The 23707-nt window shown below is 37.1% G+C and overlaps 1 protein-coding gene across 4 annotated transcripts in view; it reads left to right on the forward strand.

The window, feature by feature from the left end:
- The first annotated feature begins 8327 nt into the window (after positions 1-8327).
- The window catches only part of NIPBL (NIPBL cohesin loading factor), a 198715-nt gene continuing 183335 nt past the window's right edge, over positions 8328-23707 (forward strand). For 2 of the 4 annotated variants that reach the window (XM_058717686.1, XM_058717704.1), the window contains exon 1: positions 8328-8687. The gene's annotated coding sequence lies outside the window, so the exon portion shown is untranslated. Of the gene's footprint in view, positions 8688-21247; positions 21298-23707 lie in introns of all 4 variants that reach the window. The other 2 variants (XM_058717695.1, XM_058717714.1) reach the window with 2 other exon arrangements.

Genomic DNA, 23707 nt, shown 5'->3' on the forward strand with positions numbered 1-23707 from the left:
AATTTGCCTGGGGGTGCCTGGGTGGCTCAGTCGGTTTAGCATCCGACTTCGGCTCAGGGCATGATCCAGCCATGGAACTCCATGGAGCCATGGAACTCCAGTCCATGAGTTCCAGCCCCGCGTCAGGCTCTGGGCTGGCAGCTCAGAGCCTGGAGTCTGCTTCTGATTCTGGGTCTCCCTCTCTCTCTGCCCCTCACCCCGTCATGCTCTGTCTCTCTCTCTCTCAAAAATGAATAAATGTTAAAAAAAAAAAATTCAAAATTTGCCTGAATCCATTGTTCTTCTGTGCTTCGGACAGTATGTTTCCACAAACCTTGCAATTAGTAAGCGGCTAACCTAGCATTATTTAATTATTTGACTAAAATTGGGTTTTTAAGTTTTTTACTTTGATCCAGTTAGCTAACACCCAGCTTTTACAATTTTATTTCAAATAATCACTGTATCAGGCATTTTGAGGTTCTTAGAAAATACTAAATAAGCTGACAGTACAAGTAACCATTTAGCAACTATATTCCTCCAAACTTCTGTCACAAAACAGATACCACTTTTTGTTGTTTTTATAAAGGGTAGTGGAAACAATTCTATTTTCTAAAGTGAAAAACTATCTCATTATATTATTTTGCTGTAATCATTTTTTTTAAAAAATTTATTCCTTGCTTCTTCGATTTTCAAAGCAAATCTAATATAAGGTCAATCTGCTTATCAGCACCAACTTTACAATTTTAAAATGTGTCTAGTTAGAGCCTAATTTCAGCTTTAGATAAAAATGGATTTATTAAGAAATGGTTCACTGTTACATCTGGCTTGTAATTCATTGTGGCCCTAAGGTAATGTTTTCTATGGTTTTCCATCTTAGGTTATAATACGGAGACATTTCCACTTTCATATTTCTACTTGAATTTCCTCTGCTTAATTGCTTTGTTCTGATCCACATTAGTTTCATGACCTGTGTTAGAAAGAAAATCAGTATCTTACTGTTGAATAAGTATTTTACTTATTCAACTTTCAATACCTGGTTTTTAAAGAATTCTCTTTTATGCCACACATTCCTCCCTGGGTTGTCCTTAATTGAAGCAGAAGTGTTTTCTTTCAGTTGGCTTCATGCAACGTAATTTTGACAGTTAAAATTGTCACCCTATCCATATCTCGTAGCCTTTCTATCCTTTTACTTGGCTTTGCCTAGACTAAACTAAAAAAGAGAACAGCTGCCAAACAGTCAAACAAACAAACAGGAAGTCATGTGGTCTTTCTTTGTAATCCTACCTTTCAGGACTGACGGCTCCCTCTGCTGGTTAGTAATATAATTGCTTTCTTAGTTCAACAGGATATGTATTGCATTTGGTGATATTTGGTGAGATACAAGCTGTGGTTCAGTAATCAAATTAGAGATTCTTATGTTATTTTCCTAAATTTTGTGTTAAGGTTTTAACCAGACTAGGTCTTAAGTATCTATAATTGAAGGGAGCTGGCATCATATGTTTGGAAAAAAAACTTTTATTAATGCTCTTAGATTTGTGAATACTGAAATTTATACTGAAATCCAGTGAAACAGTGATGTTTAAATTTTATCAAAATGTCTAAATCCTATTAAGAAATATCAGTGTAACATAATCCTTATTTTCTGATAGTTACTTTTCATCTTATTTATACAGCATATTGCCTTTCAAATCTATACATAATTCTCTTAAAATTTCCCTTTGAATTCTGTACAGAATTTTAAGTACATTTATTTAAATTTTTTTAAATGTTTATTTGAGAGAGAGAGACAGAGCACAAGCGGGGGAGGGACAGAGAGTGAGAGCGAGAGAGCAAGAGCGAGACAGAATTGGAAGCAGGCTCTAGGCTCTGAGATGTCAGCACAGAGCCCGATATGGGGCTCAAACCCAGGAACTAGGAAATCATGACCTAAGCCAAAGTCAGACACTTAACTGACTAAGCCACCCAGGTGCCCCTAAGTACATTTATTTAAATATATAGTGAATTGGATGGCAAATTAAGGTTAACTATTTGATAAATTATTTACTTGGAGGTGCCTGGGTGGCTTAGTCGGTTGAGCATCCAACTCTTGATTTTGGCTTAGGTCATGATCCCAGGGTCATGGGATCAGCCCTGCTTTAGGCTGCAAAGTGAGCATGCAGCCTGCTTAAGATTTTCTCTCCCTCTGCCCGTCTCCCCAGCTTGTGCTCTCTGTCTCTAAAATAAAATTAAATATATTTATGTATATATGTGTGTGTATACATATATATATATATATACACATATGTATATATATATATGTGTGTGTGTATATACACACACACATATATATATATATATACATATGTGTATATATATATATGTGTATGTATATACACACACACATATATATATATAGGAGTGCCTGGGTGGCTCAGTCGGTTAAGCAGGTGACTTCAGCTCAGGTCATGATCTCGCGGTTCGTGGGTTCGAGCCCCGCATCGGGCTCTGTGCTGACAGCTCCGGAGCCTGGAACCTGCTTCAAATTCTGTGTCTCCCTCTCTCTGCCCCTCCCCTGCTCGTTCTCTGTCCCTCTGTGTCTCTCAAAAATAAATAAACATTAAAAAATATATATATGTACTTGGGCTAGAGAGAAAAGCCTTCAGTTTGGTTATTTTTTGGAGGGAAGAGGAGTTTCTACCATTTTCAGAGAATAACTTGTTCTTATAATTGCTCTGTCTTCAAAGGTCAGCTTTCTTTGCATTCCTATGGCTACTTAAGAAACACTTGTTTTAAGATCGAAGAGAAGGTAGGAAGAAATAGAAATATCTTTTGCCTTATTTTATTTTGCTGTATTGGGCATTTGAGATTAGAAAATGTACTACAACCAATAAGGAAGAAAATAGTTATAGATCTAAACACACCAATCTACTAGGAAATTGATTCTTTCTTACAATGTCAACCATATTTAACATTTCTTTTTTTAAGTTTATTTATTTTGAGAGAGATAGAGACAGTGGCAGTGGGGTAGGGGCAGAGAGAGGAAGAGAGAGAGAATCCCAAGCAGGCTCCTCACTGTCAGCACAGAACCTGATGCAGGGCTCAACCTCACAAACCATGAGATCGTGACCTGAGCCGATACCAAGAGTCGGATGCTTAACTGAGCCACCTGGGCACCCCTAACATTTCTACATGGTATATTACCTACCCTTTACCTTAAGATCACCTTTCTGAAACCTCTTGTAAGATACCCTAGCACCTCCTCTAAAATTCCTCACTACATAGGCAATCAGAACTGTCTAGCATTCTTTTTCATTTTCTAAGGAGGCAAAGTAAAGGAAAACCTGAACTGTAGGTTTTTTTTAAAAATGTACTTTTTTTGGCCTATAACCCACAATAAGAAATATATTTTACATGGCAACTCAGCACATGCACACACAAAAATGGAATGAATGCTTATTTAAAATACAGACTTTACCATGTGTGATGGTACTCTTAGATTCTGTTCTTTTCTCTCTTTTAAATAAAAAATGCTAGTCACAACCCACTAAATTTCATGACCTATAATGGTACGTGACCCAGTTTTAAAACACTGGTCTAATGGAGATGCTTTTAAAAGAGCATCGTAAGCATCCCTTCATACTTATTTTAGATACTGAGTTTTTAATGGATTTTGTACTCTCCCTTCCTAGATAAAGTAATTTTTAATCTGTTATTCCAGGTTGGTTTAGGATTAAAATGCATGTGTAGTTTAATTATCTGGCTCACATTCAGCATATGTATTGGTTCCATTAAGATTAGGCCTTCTTGAAGATGTGATGACCCTAAATAATGAAATCATATTTCAGACATGCATTTTTTAAGGGCCTTACCCTATGCAATGCACATTACAAAACTGCAATGTAGTAAAATTAGTTACTTTTATTTGGAGTATGAAGTATAGATACACAACAATATAAATATAGGAAAGTCATAGGATTATAAGTGGATGGCATGAATAATAAAATCTATGAATTTAAAGAAAATCCTTAGGTAAGAAGGATTAACGAATGACAGGACAAAACTTGTTCTTGAGAGGCCAAGATGAAGAAAGTCACTGGGAAAGACCATTAATTTCTATTATCTTAACAAAAATGGATAAAATATGTTAAATAACCTTCATAGATACTCTTACAAATTTGACTGAGGTATTTACTTGGAAAACTTGAAATAGGAACATATTTACAGACTATTGTTTGATATTTTTTAACTCAACCTCAAATAAACATCTATTACAAACTCTTCACTAAAGTTTCTTAAGATCTAAATCACCCTAAAAGTAACTTATTTATCCTAAATATGAAATAATTTTGATAGTGTGAAATAGTCTACAAAACACATACACACTACATGTTCTTTACTTTTCTTTTAAAAAATGATTTTCTAAAATTTTTCATTTCTATCATTTTATGGCAAATTGTACTTATCTTGAAGATGTTTTCCAAAAAATAACAATTCATAATTTCTCAATTCTCAACAATTCATAATTCCTGCTGATATTAATATTTAATAGTTAAAATCCATTTAAAATATTTTATTAAATCTTATACAATTTATTGACCAAGAATACATATGAGAATATCCAAGAATATAAAATGAATAAATAAAATTAATGCAACTCAGTACTTAAAGCAAGGGGACAATATTAGGTCAGATTAAGGGTTTACTGGGCTATCTACAAACTATTGACAAACCAAGGATATAACAATGAAATATAAAGCCAACTGATTTTGGACATAAAGATTTAAAAATGTAAAAGCAAAATAAATGAATGGTGATGATCAAAATAATTAAGGAAAAAAAACAAAACCAAGAAACAAGACAAATCAAGAAAACTCTAAGATTAGATTAAGAGATTCTACACACGATCTTAACTTGGATACTTAAATTTAGGCAAGCGAAACACTAACTGATTTAATAGAAAAATATTCTGATATGCATTGAAACAATTTCTTTAATTCTGTGGTCTGGAAAAAAATTAATATAAACTACATACAACTTAAAACCCTTAAAGGTAGAGACCTTTTTTTATTCACTAATGTACGTAAGAGGTGCTTATCATAAAGCTAATTAGCACCTAGTAAGTCTTTAATACATGAGGGAAGAAAGTGAAAAATAACATATCTGAAATTTTAAATTAAATGCTACAATAATGCCAAGACTTTTGTTTCCTAGACATGCAAAATTATAACTTTACCAGTAACATTTAAGAAAGTATATAGGAAGATAATTGTGCTTCATTAAGCAAATTGAAATACTATTTTGAAACTGAGTGAAAAACATATTCTGAGCCATCTGTATATTACTTAAAGCTGTTCTTAAAATTAATGGGTAAACTTACAATGAACAGACTGTTGGATTTACCAAACAATATATAATTATTTGTATTAATGGTTATAAAGACTGTCTTTTCTTCTCCAAAAATTCAACACATGAAATATTATTTGGGATATCATGGCCAAAATCTTACTGTATAGTTTCTAGTTTACTGGTATACTTACTTATTTTAAAAGGCCTATTTAAAAAAAATTTTTTTTTTAATGTTTACTTATTATTGAGAGACAGAGAGCGTGAGCAGGGGAGGGGTAGAGAGAGGGGGAAACACAGAATCTGAAGTAGGCTCCAGGCTCTGAGCTGTCAGCACAGAGCCCGACGCGGGGCTCGAACTCACAAACTGCGAGATCATGACCCGAGCTGAAGTTGGTCACTTAACCAACTGAGCCACCCAGGCACCCCATTAAAAGGTCTATTATCCCAGGCAATAATAGGAAATAAAAATCCTCAATTTTTTTCAGTTTTGAAAAATCATAAATTATTGGTATATCTAGTGCTAGCATAAGGTAAATGTAATGAACAGCAAACTAAAAGGTGAATTAAAATATCCACTCTATCCATGACCTAAGCTTTCAATGAATCTTTTCTTCAGAAGGAAACTGTAAAAATAAATCTCCCTAGCATTTGCTTTGCTTGACAGCATAAATGAATAGCAAGCAAAGCAGCCATATGAGGTCCTTTATACAAAGCCTCAGAAACATGCACCTTTTGAATCACCGTGCGTGGCACACATTTTGTGCCCAATAAACATTTGGTTAATGAACTTTTCCAGTAGTGCTGGATTTGGCCAACCAAATTCTCACAGACTTTAATTTAGCAAGTATTTTGCAAGAAAGAGGGCAGACAGGATAAAGAAGTAGTTTGTGATTCAGGAAGCGAGCAAAGCTAATTGGCTCAGTATGCGTATGATCATGTGATCTACCAATCAACTGTCCTCCAGCAAGCCCATTTACAGAAACCTAAAAACAATTATCACTAGTTTGTGGGCTTCTGGTGTTGTGGAGGGTGAATGTGTAAAGTAGTGCCCTTCTCTAGAACTCTGTAATAAACCTGGTTGTTCCCTAGATTTTTTTTTTTCAGTTTTCACCAATCTTTCATAAAGTTATCTGTAGCATGTAAGTGTATCTATAAAGGGCCAGAGTACAGAAATTGGTGTGTGCGCATGTGGGGGGTGGAGGTCAGGGCCCTTATAATGGTCATTTATTCATTAACCAAATATTAAGCATCTACTGGTGTGTCAGGCATTGGTCTAGACATCATTTTCTCCACAAAACACCAGTGGAGAAAAACAAAACTTCTTGCCCTCCTGGAGTTTAACATTCTACTGGGGAAAAACAGGTAATAAGATAAACACGTAAGATATGTAGAATGCCTGAAGGATAAAGTGGGAAAGGGGGACAGGGGACTCGCAGTTTCCAGAGCGGCCACGGAGGCCCCGAGATGACATCTGAGCAAAATCCTGAAGGTGAGGGAGCAAACCCTATGTATACTTGGGGGAACGAGGCTGGCACGGCGAATAGCAAGGGCAGAAGTCCTGCTGGCAAGGGGGGGTCAGAGCAGCCTCTCCCCCACCCCATCGCGCGCGGAATTTAGGCCACGGTCAAGACTGGCTTTTCCGCTGAGCTAGATGCAATGCCATTGCAGGGTCTAGAGGAAAGGAGTAACAACTGATTTAGTCTCCCGAGTGATTTTTGAGGCAAATGGAATAACCCAGAGGCAGAATTTCCCTTTAAGCGTATTGGAACATATACAAATACATAAGCAATTCACGTATAATCTAAAGTCATTAAAATAGAACACAAATTTCGTCCCGCCTGAGTAAAATTCGCTTACCTACTGCACTTTCTACTTGAACGAAAGCTCCCCTTTAATTTACACAAACGTAACAGAACTGCGGAACGATAAAGTTTGTTACAACAGGGGACCACAAGCATGGCACTGTACACAATCACACTGGGCTCCAGCCTCGTGCAGTACCTCACTGTTTCAAGTGTAAAGAGGAAAACGGCGTTGGAAACTGGCTGGCCCCAGCCGCCCCCCCCCCCCCCCCCCCGGTCGCCCACGACCCGCCGGCAGCCCGAGTCTGGGCTGACGGCTCTCCCCGCGCGCCCGGCTCCACCCACACCTCGAGGGGGGCGCGGACCCGCGCGCTCCGGGCCCGCGGCCGGCCAGCTCCTCGTTCGCACAGCGTCGCCTACAGGCCTTTCTCCCGACAGTTTAGGCAAGAACCAAGACCACCGCCAACAAAAAGACCAGAAAAAGACCGCGTATTTCCAGAAACCAAAGCATCGCAACACGATTCCAATTCAATCCGGCCGGGAATCTTCTTCACCTCCAAGGGCTGCGTCTTCACTCCGCAGAAATAACGCAGAGACGGGCGTAGAGTCCGGCTCTCCAGAGGAGAGGTGTACGATACATCCATCCACCAGACTGCAGAGACACCATTTAAAAAATGCACCGTCGCCGTCGAAACGCGGGCGTCCTCTACCTGGTCGCCCCGAGCTCGGCTTCCTAAGCTAAAGACCACCAGCTGGGTTAGCGAGCCTGGCCTGCGAGCCGGTCCGGGCCTGAGCGCCCCTCACGCACAAGACCACCACCGAACTCGGGCCCCGCTCCGGTCGGCCTCCAGGAAAATAAAGACCGGGGAAAGCCGGCCCGTCCGTGCCGCAGCGAAAACGCCGCTCCGCAGGATCGACAATTAAAGGCAACATCCGCAGTCGCTCTGAGGAGGAGAAGGGCGCAAAGGACAGCGGCCGCCGCCTGCTGCCGGCCCCGGCCAGCCCGGGCGCTGGGTGGTGCGGCGCGGCGCGGTGCGGCGCGGCCGAGGACGCGAGCCCAAGTGGCGGCGGCAGCGGCGGTGGCGGAAGTGGAGTGGGGAAGAGGGGGTGGTTGTTAGTGTTTGGCGCCGGCGGAGGGAGTCATTCCTGCAGCTGCACTTCCGGTCGGCATTTTGTTCTGAGAGGGAGAGACGGAACGAGAGAGAGACACACACAGGGCTCCTTCCCCCCCCGCCCTCCCCCCCCTCCCTCCGTCGGTACCGACTCACCCGACACCACCAAGCCGCAGGGAGGGACGCCCCCGCCGACAGGAGGATTGGTTCCCGGGCCGGCGGCGATGCCCCCCCGGTAGCTCGGGCCCCTGGTCGGGTGTTTGTGAGTGTTTCTATGTGGGAGAAGGAGGAGGAGGAGGAAGAAGAAGCAGCGATTTGTCTTCTCGGCTGGTCTCCCCCCGGCTCTACATGTTCCCCGCACTGAGGAGACGGAAGAGGAGCCGTAGCCACCCCCCCTCCCGGCCCGGATTATAGTCTCTCGCCACAGCGGCCTCGGCCTCCCCTTGGATTCAGACGCCGATTCGCCCAGGTAAATTCCTGCTCTTTATTTCGGCGGCGGCGGCGGCGCCAGGTCCTCAGCGTCTCTCCTCCTCGCTCCCCTCCCCGCCGTTTCCTTAGCGGCCCCAGGTCTCCTCCACGGGCGAGTCTAGAGTTCGCTCCTCTCCGGTGGCAGCCGCCCTGGGTGGCGGTGGTTTTGTACTCTCTCCCGGCCGGCTCCGGTGGCGGGGACTGGGCTCCTGCCGGGCGGCCGGGGAGGCGTAGGCCCGGCGGAGAGTGCAGGCCGCGGGCCAGCGGAATCTACTTGAGCTCGGGGATTAGGAGAGCTCCGGGCTGAGCGGAGCTACTGCTGGTCGGTGACAGGCCTCGCCAGGGAGAAGAGCCGTAGCTAGTGAGGAGGCGGAAACAATACAACTAACAGCAAATGTGCCCTGTTCGTCCCCATATTTACAACTTTCCTGGTCCCGGAGTGGGGAACGTCCCAGTGAAACAAACAACCCCCCTTCTTCCCCCTGTGACCCCATGAAGGGAGGAAGTAGTTTCAGTTAGTGAGACAAATGTAAATACTCAGACACGGATCCAGTGGCAATTCGTGTCCTGTGTAAAACTTGTTTGGACATTAGAAAGTTAATAAAGACTCATTTTCATTTTTAAAGAATTAAATTGCCCACATGAATATTTAATGTAGAAAACCATAGTGTGGTAGACACTGCATATGCCCCCCCCCCCCAAGAGTTTTTATGTTGTTGTTTGACAGTGTGTGTTGCACATGGACTTTTTATTCAAAGGCAAGTGTAAAGTACTTGACAGGTTTACCCTGCCACTTTAGATTTGTGTGCGTTATGTAAGGACAATTTTAAACGACTGTATATACAATTCTCAGGTACTTCCTGATCTAAGTGTGTAGAAGCATACAAAGAATATTATCTGTTTTGAGAATTGTACCAAGGTGTAGGTAAAACCAATTTTCTTTAAAAGCATAGAAATTAAGTTATGCTTAGAATCCCAGGGAGGTTAAAAAAAAAAAAATGTAGAAGGTGCCATCCTTTCATGTCAGGGCAGATCTTCTTGAGGTCCCAGGATTGTCATTGGCTGTTTGTGCCCATGATGTTTGACTGTGTAATGAGAGAGGTGTCATTTTAATAGGTCAAATGTATCTGTAAATGCTAGAGAAAAATATCAGTTCTGCCTTAACAAATTCTAGTTCATGAGTAAGTTAAGTGTTCAGAGCTTGTTTATGGAGGCGTTGGTCAGATAGGTTGGCATAAGGGAAGAACAATCCATTTAAAAGTCCTCAGCCATACAAATTGCCTAGAAAAATAAATGTTCCTGGTGTTAGACTATTTTGATACTTTGTCTCATATTCAGGGAAGGAAAACTTTCACTGCTTAGAATGAAGCAACACTGATCAACAAAGTCCCTTGTTTTACTAATGGGGGTTACATTGGTTAGAATTTTTTGTGTCTTGTTAAATTATAGTCATTGTAGAATAAGTAACTTTTCTGAAGGTTATTTTTGAGTTTAGCCCTCTGCTTAAAATAAACTGTTTCACATTTCCCGCAAACGTATGGATAAATGTTAAAAAGAGTGAAGTTAATATAGCTGTCACGTACTAGGCATGTTTTTAATGCTATAAATCCGTGTAGTAGTCAGTAGCGTGTCCGTGATTTGTATTGGTCAGGGAGCAGTTTGAATTTTAAAAAGCCTGAAGCTCCTGCTGAGCCCCAATCCCGGCCTCCCTCCCTCCCACTAATCTCCCATTCCTGTCTTTGTGCTGCCTGCTCCTGTTAGACACTGTTTGCTACAGGGCCTCAGGCCTACACTGGGTGGGGGGGGGGGGGGGCATGCCAATGGGGGCTTGTTGGGGAGAGGGAATACAGAAGGGAGGAACACTTCATATCTTAAACAGAGGGTTTGGGGGCCAGCGGCGGGGGGAGGGGGGGTGTGGATAAGGTTTTCAGTGTAAATGTTTGAAAGGCCCTTATATGAACCTGTGATGCCTTTACAACTTTTATTTAAATAAAATACGGAGACATATGTCAAAGGATGAACATATTTCTACTAAAGGTAATGGAAAAGAGGAGTTCTGCTTGTTTAGTTTTCATCAACAGAAGCAACTTATTTTTAGAGTTTTATAGTTAAGGGGAGCCTTCTTACACAGATGTTTGAATCAGTGTGTTAGATATGTTTATGTGATTGATTTTTTTCTTGTGACTTTGGAATTAAAATGAATTAGTTCTTACCAGATCTTATTTTACCAGTTCTACATATTTAGTGTTCTGTAAGTAATATAGGTTGTGTGATATCTTTCATTAAAGTAGTATAAACATTTTAAAGTAAGTTGAAAATATTTGTTGTTTGGTCCAAACCAATTAAATAAGTTATTTTTAAAGGAAAAAACATTGTAAAGCTCGAACAAAACCTAAACTTGAACTTAAAATTTTTTGACAATTTAGTTGGAAGGAATAATAATTTGTATTTCCCTGGAGATTATGAATACTCTGCTCTACCTCCCCTGTATTGGTTGGGATAGTCGCTAGTGGCTATTTCTGTATTTCTGTTATTATCATTATTTTTTAATTTAGTGAAAGAAGACACTATAAGTGTTCCAGTAGGCTTCTAATGTTAGTTATATTATTTGGAGAAGTAATTCCTAGTATTTATTCAACAGTGTGGTTTATTGTTTCTCTCGAGTCTGTTGAGTTACAAATAACTTATAATAATTACTTGAAAAGAAAGCACTTCTAAAGTGGTGAAGTCTAGTGAATCAAATTAACATTGAATATTAAATAATTATTTTTAGTGTTTTGAGAAGAGTACATAGGATGCTGCTTCTTGAAAGTCATTCAACAATTTGTTTTCTGAAGTTATTGGAAAGCATTTTGAACCTGTGCTTAGGGATCTTTATACTGCCCTCTTTAAGAAGTAAAAAGTTACATTTGAAGAAAGAAAGACTGTCTATTTGAGATTATTTTTGAGGATGAAAAGTGAAAGTTTTCACTTAGGATGATAGTAAACCAGGTTTTAGTTTTCTGCAGAGTGATCATTATTAAATTTCAAAAATACTGTGAGCAAAGTTATACCAATTCAGATATGTAATCCTCTTTATTGGGTGCCAGGCTACCTAACTCAAACATGTGTTTTTTAAGACTTCCTATATTAATTTCATATTTAATTCTTTGGTACCAATCTCTCATCAGACTGCTGTAGAAACATTTGAACCCATCTATTTCATATTTTGACCAGCTCTATATTGATGTAAAAATTAATGATAGAGTAAATAAAAACTAGAGAGTTTGAATTTTATATGATTTTATTTAACTTTCTCCACCCCATTGCTTATTAGGAAAAGGATCATTTATGAGTAATTCTGGAATTTTAAAATAAGATTTTAGTGTTATGTGAAGTGATTGGGAAGAATGAGGTAAATAAAAATTCCTTTTTGAGAAATGTAACTTCAGTGTTGTTGATCACATTTATTTGCTATAAAGTGAATAGGAAATTACTGACTAGGAACTTTATGGAAACCTGGTAATGAACTGTTTAGTTGAAGATGTTTACTTTAATATCCTGAACATATTAAATTGACTTTGCTGGTAATTTATGGTATTATATAGCCTTTCAAAATCATTTTAAAATATACTTTTTTAGCAAAGAGCAGTTGTTCTTTATAATTGCTCTTTGAATTTTTGAAATGGTTCTTTTTCAAGGTGACCTGAGTTCATTTTTAAATATTCCCATTACTCTGTGAGAGAAGTGTTCGGCATCATTTCCGTTTTTTGATGAAAATCTTGATACTTAGAGGCCATGTGATTTGTGTAGGTTCATGTAGTGAGTGAGAATAAGGGATTCCCTTACTCTTACAAGTTTGTTTATTAGATTATGTTGCTTTAACAAAAGTGTGCGCTCTGGTCACAAAGCTAGGTATTGCTATTGCTCAGTGTTGACACTGATACCTTATGTGGCTTTTTCAATTATCTGAGTCCAGGGTGATTTTTCCTCTTCTTTTAGGGGAGCTATGATACCTGTCTCTTGGTTGTATTTTCCAAGTATGAAACTAGTACTTTTAAATTAGAAAGGCTGACCTTGTGGGTATGTTTGGTGTTTGAATGACTGAATTTATTTACATTATGTTCTTCCTAAAGAGTGTAAGTCAATTAACCATAGTTGTAGTAAACAATTCATAATTACTCCTGAAAGTTTTTTTTATAGCGTGGAATTTTAGTGTTTTCTAAACACTAAAAGTTTTCTAAAAGTTTGGTTTAAAAGCAATTTTAAAAAGCAATTATCATTGTAATTTTAAAAAGTATTTTATGTGCTTAGAATTTTTTGCCCAGGTTAGATAGGAAAAAATGATTATAGATATTTGTGTTGTACATTGTTTTGTTTGGTGTAAATCTAGAGTCCATTTTAATTGAGTTTTGTCAGATTGCCTTGTTTTAAGGCATATTTCTTTTTATTTCCAAAGTGATATTTTTAGGAGAGATTATTTCTTAATGCAACATTGCCAGCTAGATAAGATTTTGAGGGCTTATAATTTGCCAGAAATTGTGTTAAGTATGACTCTATAATATTACTTCATTTAAAATAATGAGCTCAGGAAATAGAAACTGTTATCCACAATTTATAGATGAAGAAATGGGGCTGGAAAGGTTAGAAAATTGCCCATTGACTTATAATTAGTAAATGGTCAGTCTGATTTATATTTTTTTCTCAAGGATTTAGGATTCCACATTTCTAGTTTTAGTAAAATCTTCATATTTTTCGGTTAGTTAATTCACTACTTATAAGTCATGTATGCAAGGAACTTGTGTAGTTGGGGCAAAAAACTAAAATATAATGCAGACTGTATATCCTATATAATTTTTGAAATCAGATCTTTACCATCTTATATTTGTTAAGCAGTCTGTGTAATTTTTACTTCTTTTAAGTTTTTCATTTTTGAGTTGAAATTGTCATAGCATCTATTTTTAGAAAGGGAAAATTTGGCTTTAGAGAGTGATTTCATTTATAGAAATGTGTGTAATCAATTGTGTAGTAGATGAATGTATAAATCAGTATGACTGATAATTTTTAAAAACTCTAGCGTTTTATAGCAAAAGAATGTTAATCCTTTCAAAGTCATCAACTTGGGAAATTGTGTGCTTTTTCTAGAGCTTTTGCTATTACATACAATCTTAAGGGGGTTCCTTTAATGATAACCTTTGGAGCCTTTGCGATAGTCTTTTTTTTAATCCTTAATGGCAAATCTTTATCTTTAGGGGTAAATTTGAGTTTTAGAGACAGTAAAAGTAATTTAGAAGTTAGTTTAGGAGAACTTAGATTTAATAAGATCTTTTTTGTGTTAGGCACTATATTGAGTGGTTTACATTTATAATATGTAATGTTATTAGCGATATCCGTGTACCATGAATTTTCTCAATTCTTCAAGGTATATGAACCTAGCTGTGTTTATTATTCTAAGAGAGTTGGGAAAACAGAGGTATAGAATGATTAAATGACTAGCCTAGGCTCCCATAGCTAACAAGTGAAAGAAAGTGGAGAAAGGACTCCACAAAGTTGATGCTTTACCTATCACCCTTAACCACTACACTGTGTATCATGATTTGAACCTCCTAGTTGCCCAATGAGGTTAGTGATGTGTTCTTGTTTCACAGACAAGGAAATTGAGGCTCATCATGTTTAAGAACCTCGACCAGGGTGACAAATCTAGCAAGTGTTAGAGGTAGGACTCCAACCCAATGTGTCTAACTCTAAAACGTCTTTTAATTCTACCACCCTGCCCTTTCAAGATTTATAATACATTTCTTTTTTTAAAGATTTACTTTTTAAGTAATCTCTACACCCAATGTGGGGCTCAAACTCACAGAGTTCAGATCAAGAGTCTCATGCTCTACCCACAGAGCCGGCCAGGTGTCCCTGGAATACATTTTTTTGATAAAAAGGATAGACTTGGTTATAAAGCAGTGACACTTTTTCTGTCACAAAGAGGAATTCTGAACTGTTTTGGTTAGTTATAGATGATTGATTATTTGATTACAGTCTTTTCTGTAAAATAGCTTGTTAGTTTACACCTCGTGTAATGTACAAAATGTATATACACAAGTGTGCCTTTAAGAAGGATATTTATTTTTAAATATATGCAAGCTATATTTACAGAAATTGGTAAAATGGGAAAAGCCACTTTATTTTTATATTATTGTGATTAAGTTATTTCTTCTAAAAATGTCAAGCATTAAAAAATATTACCAAGAGGAGCATCTGGGTGGCTCAGTCGGTTAAGCATCTGACTTTTGGTTTCGGCTCAGGTCGTGATCTCATGGTTTCCTGAGTTTGAGCCCTGCGTCAGGCTCTGTGCTGAGAGGACAGAGCCTGTGTGGTATTCTCCCTCTCTTTCTGTACCTCCCCTACTCATACTCTGTCTCTCTCAAAATAAATAAATAAACTTAAAAAAAGAATTCCCAAGGATACATCAAACCTCCAACATGGTTTATGTAACTAAATTATTTTGCCATCTTACGTGTGTGTCACATCAGTTCACTTGAACATACCAAACCTTTAAAGTTTTCTTTTGTATAGATTTGTCCATTGGCAGAAGAAGGAAACATATTCAGTATGTAAAACCATGGAATTAGTATCAGTTAATTTATTAAAAGTTTTTGTACTTTTACCTCTCCTGAGAAATTTAGAAGCTGTGGCACAATTTTGAAATATTCGATTCCTTTTTGTTGGAGTTATTTGAGTCACTTGTACTTCTCAGTCTTTTGGTCCTATGCTGATAATATGTGCACTTGTTTAAAGAGTACTGTTTTTTAACTGGTCACTGATTCTAGATACCTTAAAAACTTACAGTGCTTGAAACACTAATGAATTATTACAATTTAAACTATAGTTGACTCTAAAAATATTGATCTTTATGATTTTATATTTAATTTTTTAATTTGCAAAACAAAAATTGTCCTTGAAATTAATCCTAATAAGTAAAATACATCACTGACTTTTCTCAACACTTCTACTTGGCAACCTTTTCAGGGTTTTTAAACCTGCTTTTAGTTGTCTTTATCTGATAGGATTGTGGCTTGCCAGTTTCCACCAAAAGAAATTGATCATCTGAGTTAGGCTGTATGTAGTTTAGTTTTCCCTTGGTAATGACCATATTGAAATTTTCTATGAGTATAAATTGGGCATAACTTCCCCCCTTTAAAATACTGTTCTTAAAAAACTGATACACATGACAGTTCCCCCCCCCCACCGCCCCCAACCCCCCGCCAAGTTTCTGCCCTATGCTTCAGAAAACTCTAAAGTTGAAAGTTGAAATGTGATGCCCTAAAAGCTATTATCATTCTTTCCCCTTCGAGAAAAGAATTAAGAATGCAGTATTTATGCCATAACCCACCTTTGGGTTATCTTTTTTTTTTTTTTTTTTTAATATATGAAATTTACTGTCATATTGGTTTCCATACAACACCCAGTGCTCATCCCAGAAGGGTTATCTTGAAAGACACACATGACATATGCTTTTTACTTAACTTTATTAAGCTAGCTTTTTACTTAACTTTATTAATCTTTTTCCTCTTTCCCTTTTCTTATGTGTTTCTTCCTTTCTGTGTCAGTGTCCTAAGCAAAAAATTTTTATAGCACAGTGAGTACAGGTGATGGTGTTAATGTGGCTGGTTCTGTAATATTTTCCTTGATGAAAACTTGAGCAGTTTGAAAGGCCTCAAATTCTGAGATTTTCATAAGTTCATAATGCTAGTGAGAAAGCATTGATATTAACTGTGAAAATGTATATTTGTGCAGCATTCCTGCTTTCTTCTGTAGACTTGTGTTACTTCTCAAAACATCTATTCACAGACCAGAAATTTCTCTTAAGGAGAAAAAGAAAGCATGCCTTTTTCGTGGAAGTTTCTCTGGTTATTCCATGTCATAGCATTTGCTAGTTTATTACTTGTATCTCTTGGATAAAATTTGTTCCTGTGTCTGTCAGCCATAGTAAACCACCAGCTATATGAGAGCAAGGAGACTTGTATTATTTTTATCTTTATGTCTGTAGTACCATTACGGTGCTTTTCCTGTTTTGTAGATATTCAATACGTTTTTGTTGAACAAATTAGAACGGAGCTATGTGATATTTCCTAAAGATACATTTCTAAATCTAAGATTAGTGAGTGGCAAGTATATGTTTATGCTAATCTTGAAATACAATTTTCTTAGCTATATATGTGTTCTTAAGGCATCTTGCTTTTTGGGTAAGAATATTTTATTTACATACATCCTTAACAGTACACACATAACAAATTGTGTGTAAAAGTAAATCACAGAAAAACTTAAAACAGGGTTCCTTTTTTAATTGTTAGTAAGGATGGTAAAGTTATAGGAAGGGTTTTTTGTTTCAGTCCTTTGGACAATAGAATTGCGAGTAAGATACTGAGGGAAAGTATCCAAATACTTGTTTTAAACCCAAGGTTGATTTATTACAGTTTTAATTTTCTTTGTTAATTCTAACTTACGTATTGTGTATAATAACAATGTAGATAAGTTACCTGTAATGAGAAATACATATCAGTATGTTAAAAATGTTATTCACATAAAATAGTGATATGATGACTGAAATTATTTTTAAATTTAAGTAAAGCTTATTGGAAGTGTGATTTACACAATAAAATTCACTGTTTTAGGTATACAGTTTGATGAGTTCTGACAAACATGTAGTCTTGCAATTTCTACCACACTCAAACAATGTTTTCATCACTTCAAAAAGTTGCCTTATGTCCTTTTGTAATCAGTTTCCTACTTCTGTTCCAGCTCCTGGTAACCGCATATAATTTTTGTCCTTATAGTTTTGTCTTTTCTAGAATGTTGTATAAAAGGAATCATATAGTATGTAGTCTTCTGTGGTAGGTTTCTTTTGCTTAGTAAAAGGCTTTTGAAATTCATCCGTGTCGTTGCATGTATTAGTAGTTTGTTGGTGACTTCATTTTGAAATTGATTTAGAATACCCTTTACCTTTGGTACTACTGTCAAAAAAGATTAAACAACTTTAGATATTTTTCTCAGATTTTGCAGCTGCTTTATTATTTGATATAATTTTACTTAATTATAATTTTTACCCCTTCAAAAAATTTGTAATTGACATTATTATTAAGTGGTATTTGTTTTTATTAGTTAATTCTATCATGTTAGATGTTCCACCAACCAGGTAAAATATGCAGTGCCCTCTTTTTCATCAAAATTAAGATAGGTAGTATCATGTATTTTGAACATATATTACATAAAAACTAGAATAAGATATGAGGGATGATACAATAATAACTCACCAAAAACTGAGTTTACATTTTACTATAAGTTTCATGTTTGTTGTTTATACTAAAAATAGAGCATCGGTTATAGTGAAGAACAGTGGGTGCCTCTCTTTTATTTTTATTTTTTTATTTTTTTTTTTAACATTTTTTATTTATTTTTGGGACAGAGAGAGACAGAGCATGAACGGGGGAGGGGCAGAGAGAGAGGGAGACACAGAATCGGAAACAGGCTCCAGGCTCCGAGCCATCGGCCCAGAGCCTGACGCGGGGCTTGAACTCACGGACCGCGAGATCGTGACCTGGCTGAAGTCGGACGCTTAACCGACTGCGCCACCCAGGCGCCCCGGGTGCCTCTCTTTTAATGCTTTAAGTTAGAAGGTGCCTGGGTGGCACAGTTGGTTAAATATCCGATTCTTGATCTCGGCTCAGGTCATGATCTCACAGTTTGTGAGTTTGAGCCCCATGTTGGGTTCTGCACTGATAGTGCGGAGCTTGCTTGGGATTCTGTCTCTCCTCCTGTCTGCCCCTCCCCTGCTGGTGTGCTCTCTCTCTCTCTCTCTCTCTCTTTCTCTCAAAAATAAATAAATAAACCTAAAAAAAAAAAAAAAAAAAGAGAAGCAGTGCTGTTTACTGAAAGTTGGGGCAGATAATGAGAAAAGGGCCATTTTCTGGTCGTTTTATTTGACCACCTTTTTTGTTTTTCACCACTCCCTTTTTGAAACCTTTCTTTCCTTGGGTTCAGGATATCTGTCTCTTCTTTTTCTTCCCTTGTGTATTTAATATGTCATTTGTTGACTCTTGCTAATTCTTCCTCCTCTGCCCACCCCTTAAATCTTGGTATTCCTGAGGTGGTTTTTTATATTCTTCATTCTGTTATCCCTTCCTGTTGATCTTATCTATTTATATGACTTTTTATATGCTTGTTACCTGTATGCTGATGACTCAGGAATCTGCCTCCAGAATGATGTATTTTCCTGAGACAGATCCATCTGTCTAGGTACCTCCTAATGTCTTATAAATACTTTAAATTCAAAAGTATATAAATCTGAACTCATCCCTCAATTTTTCCCTACTCTCACCACTCTCCCCGCCCTCCAAAAGAAAAAAACTGTTCTTACAACTATGTGAAGTAGGTAAATGTTTCCATCATCAACTCAGTTCCCTAAATTGGAGATTTGGCGATAATGCTTCACCCTTCTCCTTTACTGTACCTTCAATCCAGTTGTCCATCCAGTTCTGACATTCATGACACCTCTACATATCACTTGAATCCATCCCTCTTCTGTTTTAGATTCTTAGAGTAGGCATGTATATACAGCTTATCAGACAGAATAACTTCTCGCATTCATTTTAAGAAGACTTAGAGGTAGTTGTGAAAGATGTATTTAGTTAGGGTATTTTTTTATATGCTTGGGCTCTGGTATTTAAAATTAAGGTGTAGGGGTGCCCGGCTGGTTTATTTGGAAGAGTGTGTGACTCTTGATCTCGGGGTTGTGGGTTCAAGCTCCACGGGTAGAGAGATGACCAAAAACAATTTAAAAAACTAAAATTAAGGTGTAATCTTTATTAACATTCATGCTTTATCGTCTAATGTTGTCTGGGTTGTGAGATTGAGCACCTCATCAGGCTGTGTGCTGGGCACGGAGCCTGCTTAAGATTCTCTCTCCCTTTCCCCCTCTCCTGCTCAGGTTCTCTCCATCTCCTTCTCTCTTTTTAAAAAATATTTTTTCCCCTATACTATAGAAACAAGTTCACTTGAATAACTTTCACTTTTATTGCAGATAACAATAGTAAAGAAACATACAATGGGATATGATACCATTCGGTTGCTAGGCATTCGGACATTTTTAATGGCAGGAGTCAGATATAACTATATTACTTGCTTGTGAAGTTATTGCTGGTGGTTTTGTATAATTTACAATGTTTCTTCCTTAGAATAAGAAGTTGTCTCCTTCATTCTCCATTTCAACAAAAGGATCTACTTAAGAGTTATTGGTTTAAATAACCCTGAGTATCTCTTTTGTGAAGGACACACTACAATGTGATGTTATTTTGAAAAACAAACATGTCTTCACTATATCCAGAGTTTATAACTAAAGAAATAATAGGTGCTATGTTGTGCTGTAGTGCTAATTACCATGTTTTTGAGAAAATGAGATCAATCAAAAGGCAATTTACAAAGACTGACAGGAGAATCCTGTCTTGGAGTCTCTGGTACCTTGTACATTGTCAGCACTCAACAAACAATTGTTGAATAAATGAATTTGAATTATATTTCAATTTGGGGATGTAGGACTAATTTGAGTGACAGAAGATGGGTGGGGTTTGTTAAACATTGAGTAAATTTGATGGAAGAAAGAAAACACAAAGCCCAGAAAAGGTGGGAAACACTTAAAGCAAAGAATTGGTATAATTTAGTTAATTGCTTATATTTGGACAATTAGGTTTGCTTAGCTGGATAAGAGAAAAATCTGTATGCAAGTGGTTTGGATTCTTTCTACTATGATTCCTGTTTCAGATTTGCTTCTGGTTTCAAGTATTGCCTCTGTACTTCTGTCTTCATTGCTATGGGATAAATATGTAGGGTCAAGGCTAAAATGACTTGCAAAAACCAATTGAGAGTTGGTGGGAAAGGGAGACAAATATTATAGTTCTTCAGTCTTTTCCAGTTATTCAAGGTTTGTAGTGTATGTCAAAGTGTCATTGCATGTCTTCAGTATTCAGATGAAGGGGCATAAAAACTAGAATTTAAAATGACTTACAATTTGCAACAAGTTTGTTTGTGACTGACCTAGGATGAAATTCAGTATCTGAGTCTCTAATATGCTGTTAGGTGTTGAGCCATGCTGTTACCTACATGAATTATCATATGATTTTAGTGATTCTTTATAAAAACTTCATAGTTCAGCAATTCTCCATTCTCTTAGTTTTCTTGGGAACTAAAATCACTTATAGTTTTCTGGTATGTTAAGTAAGGCTAAATTGTGGAACTTAGAATGTAAAATCCTTTAAGAACTTCAAAGTTAAAGACTTCCCCCTTTTTTCCAATTATAGAAGCAATGTAGGAAAAAGCTACATGCTATTTGGAAAATAAGAAAAATATTTATAATCTCATATTTTATGTTTTTCCTACTAGTTTTTTAATAAAAATATATGAATATAATTTTAGTTAAATATGTATTCATGGTTTAAATTATACATACATAGACCTGTTTTGTCTTAAGGTTGTCTCATTAAGATTTTCCTAATTTCCTGATAGTGTTCGTAATTATTTAAAATTTTACCCCAGGGCTCTTGGCTGGCTCAGTCTGAGGACATGCAACAGTGGATCTTGGGATTGTGAGTTCAAACCCCCCATGGGGTGTAGAGATTATTTAAATAATAATAATTTTTTAGAAACTTTAAAAAATGTTACCCAGTATTTTGTCAGAGAATGAACCATAATTTCCTAAGTCATTCTGTTGAACATTTTATTTGCTCTCACTTTTTTTTCCTGTATAAAAATAAGACAGTGGAACATCTTTATATGTACTGCCCTCGCGCCCTTTGGGGAGTTTATTCACTTAGAGTTATAATCTAATAAGTGGAAGTTGGGCCAAAAGGTTTGAACATTTTTATGGCTCTTAATATATATTTCCAAAAATAGTTTTACCTTTCCATAATCAGTATTTTCATTCATGTTTTAATTCATTCAGTAAATGCATTTTTTTCATATAGATGCAAATTCCCTATTAAGATTATTCTTGGGTCATTTAACTGCTCCTCTTGCCCAGTATTGTGGATGTGATCTTTTTTTTCCAAGATATTTTTGAACTCCTTGATGATGAAGGTCCTAAGCTTTTTCAAGCTGGATGTATCATTTGGAGGTATTATATAGTGAAATTAGCATAGAATCTAATCTAAACTAGTTGCTAACCAAGTGACATTCAAGTCATTGAGCTCATTTCTTCAACTATAAGCTTAAGGGGTTATTGGGTGGTCTCAGGTTTTAGGATTTTTATGGATTAGTAAAAACACAAAGGTATAAAAAAGGAATTTAGATAAATGAAAAAAAGGAGTAGTTCCTAGAGATACAGTTGTAGTTAAAAGATCATCAATCTTCTATTAGTAGAAAAAAAAAAAGGTAAGAAAATTTCTAGATTGGAATGTACTAGAAAGAAAAATAAATTTTTAGGTAGGTCCTAGTACTCTTAATATTTGAAATAAGAAATATCTAATGTGATATGGACATGGCAATGATCTCATAGTCACTTATTCATCAAACATTGAGCATTTCCTGTGTCTGAGGAACTATAAGATATTAGAGATGCTGAAATAAAAGATGCTAGCCTTGCCTTCAGGGATCTTAAAGTCTAATATAGACAGGTAAACAAAGATTATATTACAATATCAAGATTCACAAAGAGAGCAGGACTGAGGGGGATCACCTAATTTAGACTAGAGATGAGGTGTAAACTAAATTTTGAAAGTCATTAATTAGATTTAAGAGCCCGGGGCAGCAGTTCCATTTTGGAAACTGCAGATGCTCAGATTATCGGAGTATGGGGCTGGAAAAGGAGCATGCCAAAAAGATTTGAAGCTACAGAGAGGGACTTAGTCCAGATTATGAAGGAATTGTATATGCCTTTACAAACTCTGCATTTTATTTTAAAGGCACTGGGGAATCAAGAAATTATTTAGTAATGAAGTATGTTTTGTATTTGAAAAATATTTTTTTGGCAGCAATGCAGAGATTAGATAGTAGGCAGAAAAAAGGAGGGTAGGGCTGCTATTTAGGAATTGATAAAGTCCTCAGTTAAGGTAGTGAGAATGTGGAGGAAGAAACTTATAAAAAATGTTAAGGAAATAGGCTGGATACAGTTTGGTATATTGGGTAATGGAGAACGTAGGTATATTGGGTAATGGAGAATGAAAAGAGTTAAGGATGCTTCCTTGATTCTCAAGTTTCATACTTGTGGGGCTTGGAATTTAGAAGTTCCACTCACTAATGTTAAGAATACAGGAGGAGAAAGTTTTAAGTGGTAATGTGGAAAAAGGGAGGGAGGTGGTACCACAATTTTTAGGCACAGTGACCTGTGGGACATTCAGTAAGGTGGATATGAGAGTCTAAACACTTCAGGTCTTCAGAGCTCAGAAGACATTAGGCTTTTCTTTGGCAAAGAACATAATTATGAATTGGTCAATTAGAGGATTATTCTCATGTGGAAGACATTTCTAAATCTATGTACACTCTTTAAATGGATATATAAAATTTAACTTTAAAACCATGTTGAGGTGACTCAGTTGGTTAAGTGTCCGACTTTGGCTCAGTTCATGATGTTACATGATCTCACGGCTTGTGAGTTCAAGCCCTGCATTTGGCTCTGTGCTAACAGCTTAGAGCCGGGAGCCTGCTTTGGATTCTGTGTGTGTGTGTGTGTCTCTCTCTCTGTGCCTCCCCTGCTCATGCTCTGTCTCTTTCTCAAAAATAAACAAACATTAAAAAATTAAAAAAAAAAGTTGAAAACCTTGGATTCCTTTATTATCTCAACTGAGAATATCCAATGTAATATTCATTTTATTATTATAGTTCTGGTATATACATACAAATTAGAATTAGCACAGTTTTTGTTTGTTTTTAGGTTTGTTTATTTTGAGAGAGAGTGAGAGACTATGTGAGCAGGGGAGGGGCAGAGAGAGGAGAGAGAGAATCCCAAGCAGGCTCCTTACTGTCAGCGCAGAGCCCCATGCAAGGCTCAAACTCACGAAC

This window comes from Neofelis nebulosa, chromosome 1 (genome assembly GCF_028018385.1).
Source record: "Neofelis nebulosa isolate mNeoNeb1 chromosome 1, mNeoNeb1.pri, whole genome shotgun sequence".
In the NCBI taxonomy this organism is placed as follows: Eukaryota; Metazoa; Chordata; class Mammalia; order Carnivora; family Felidae; genus Neofelis; species Neofelis nebulosa.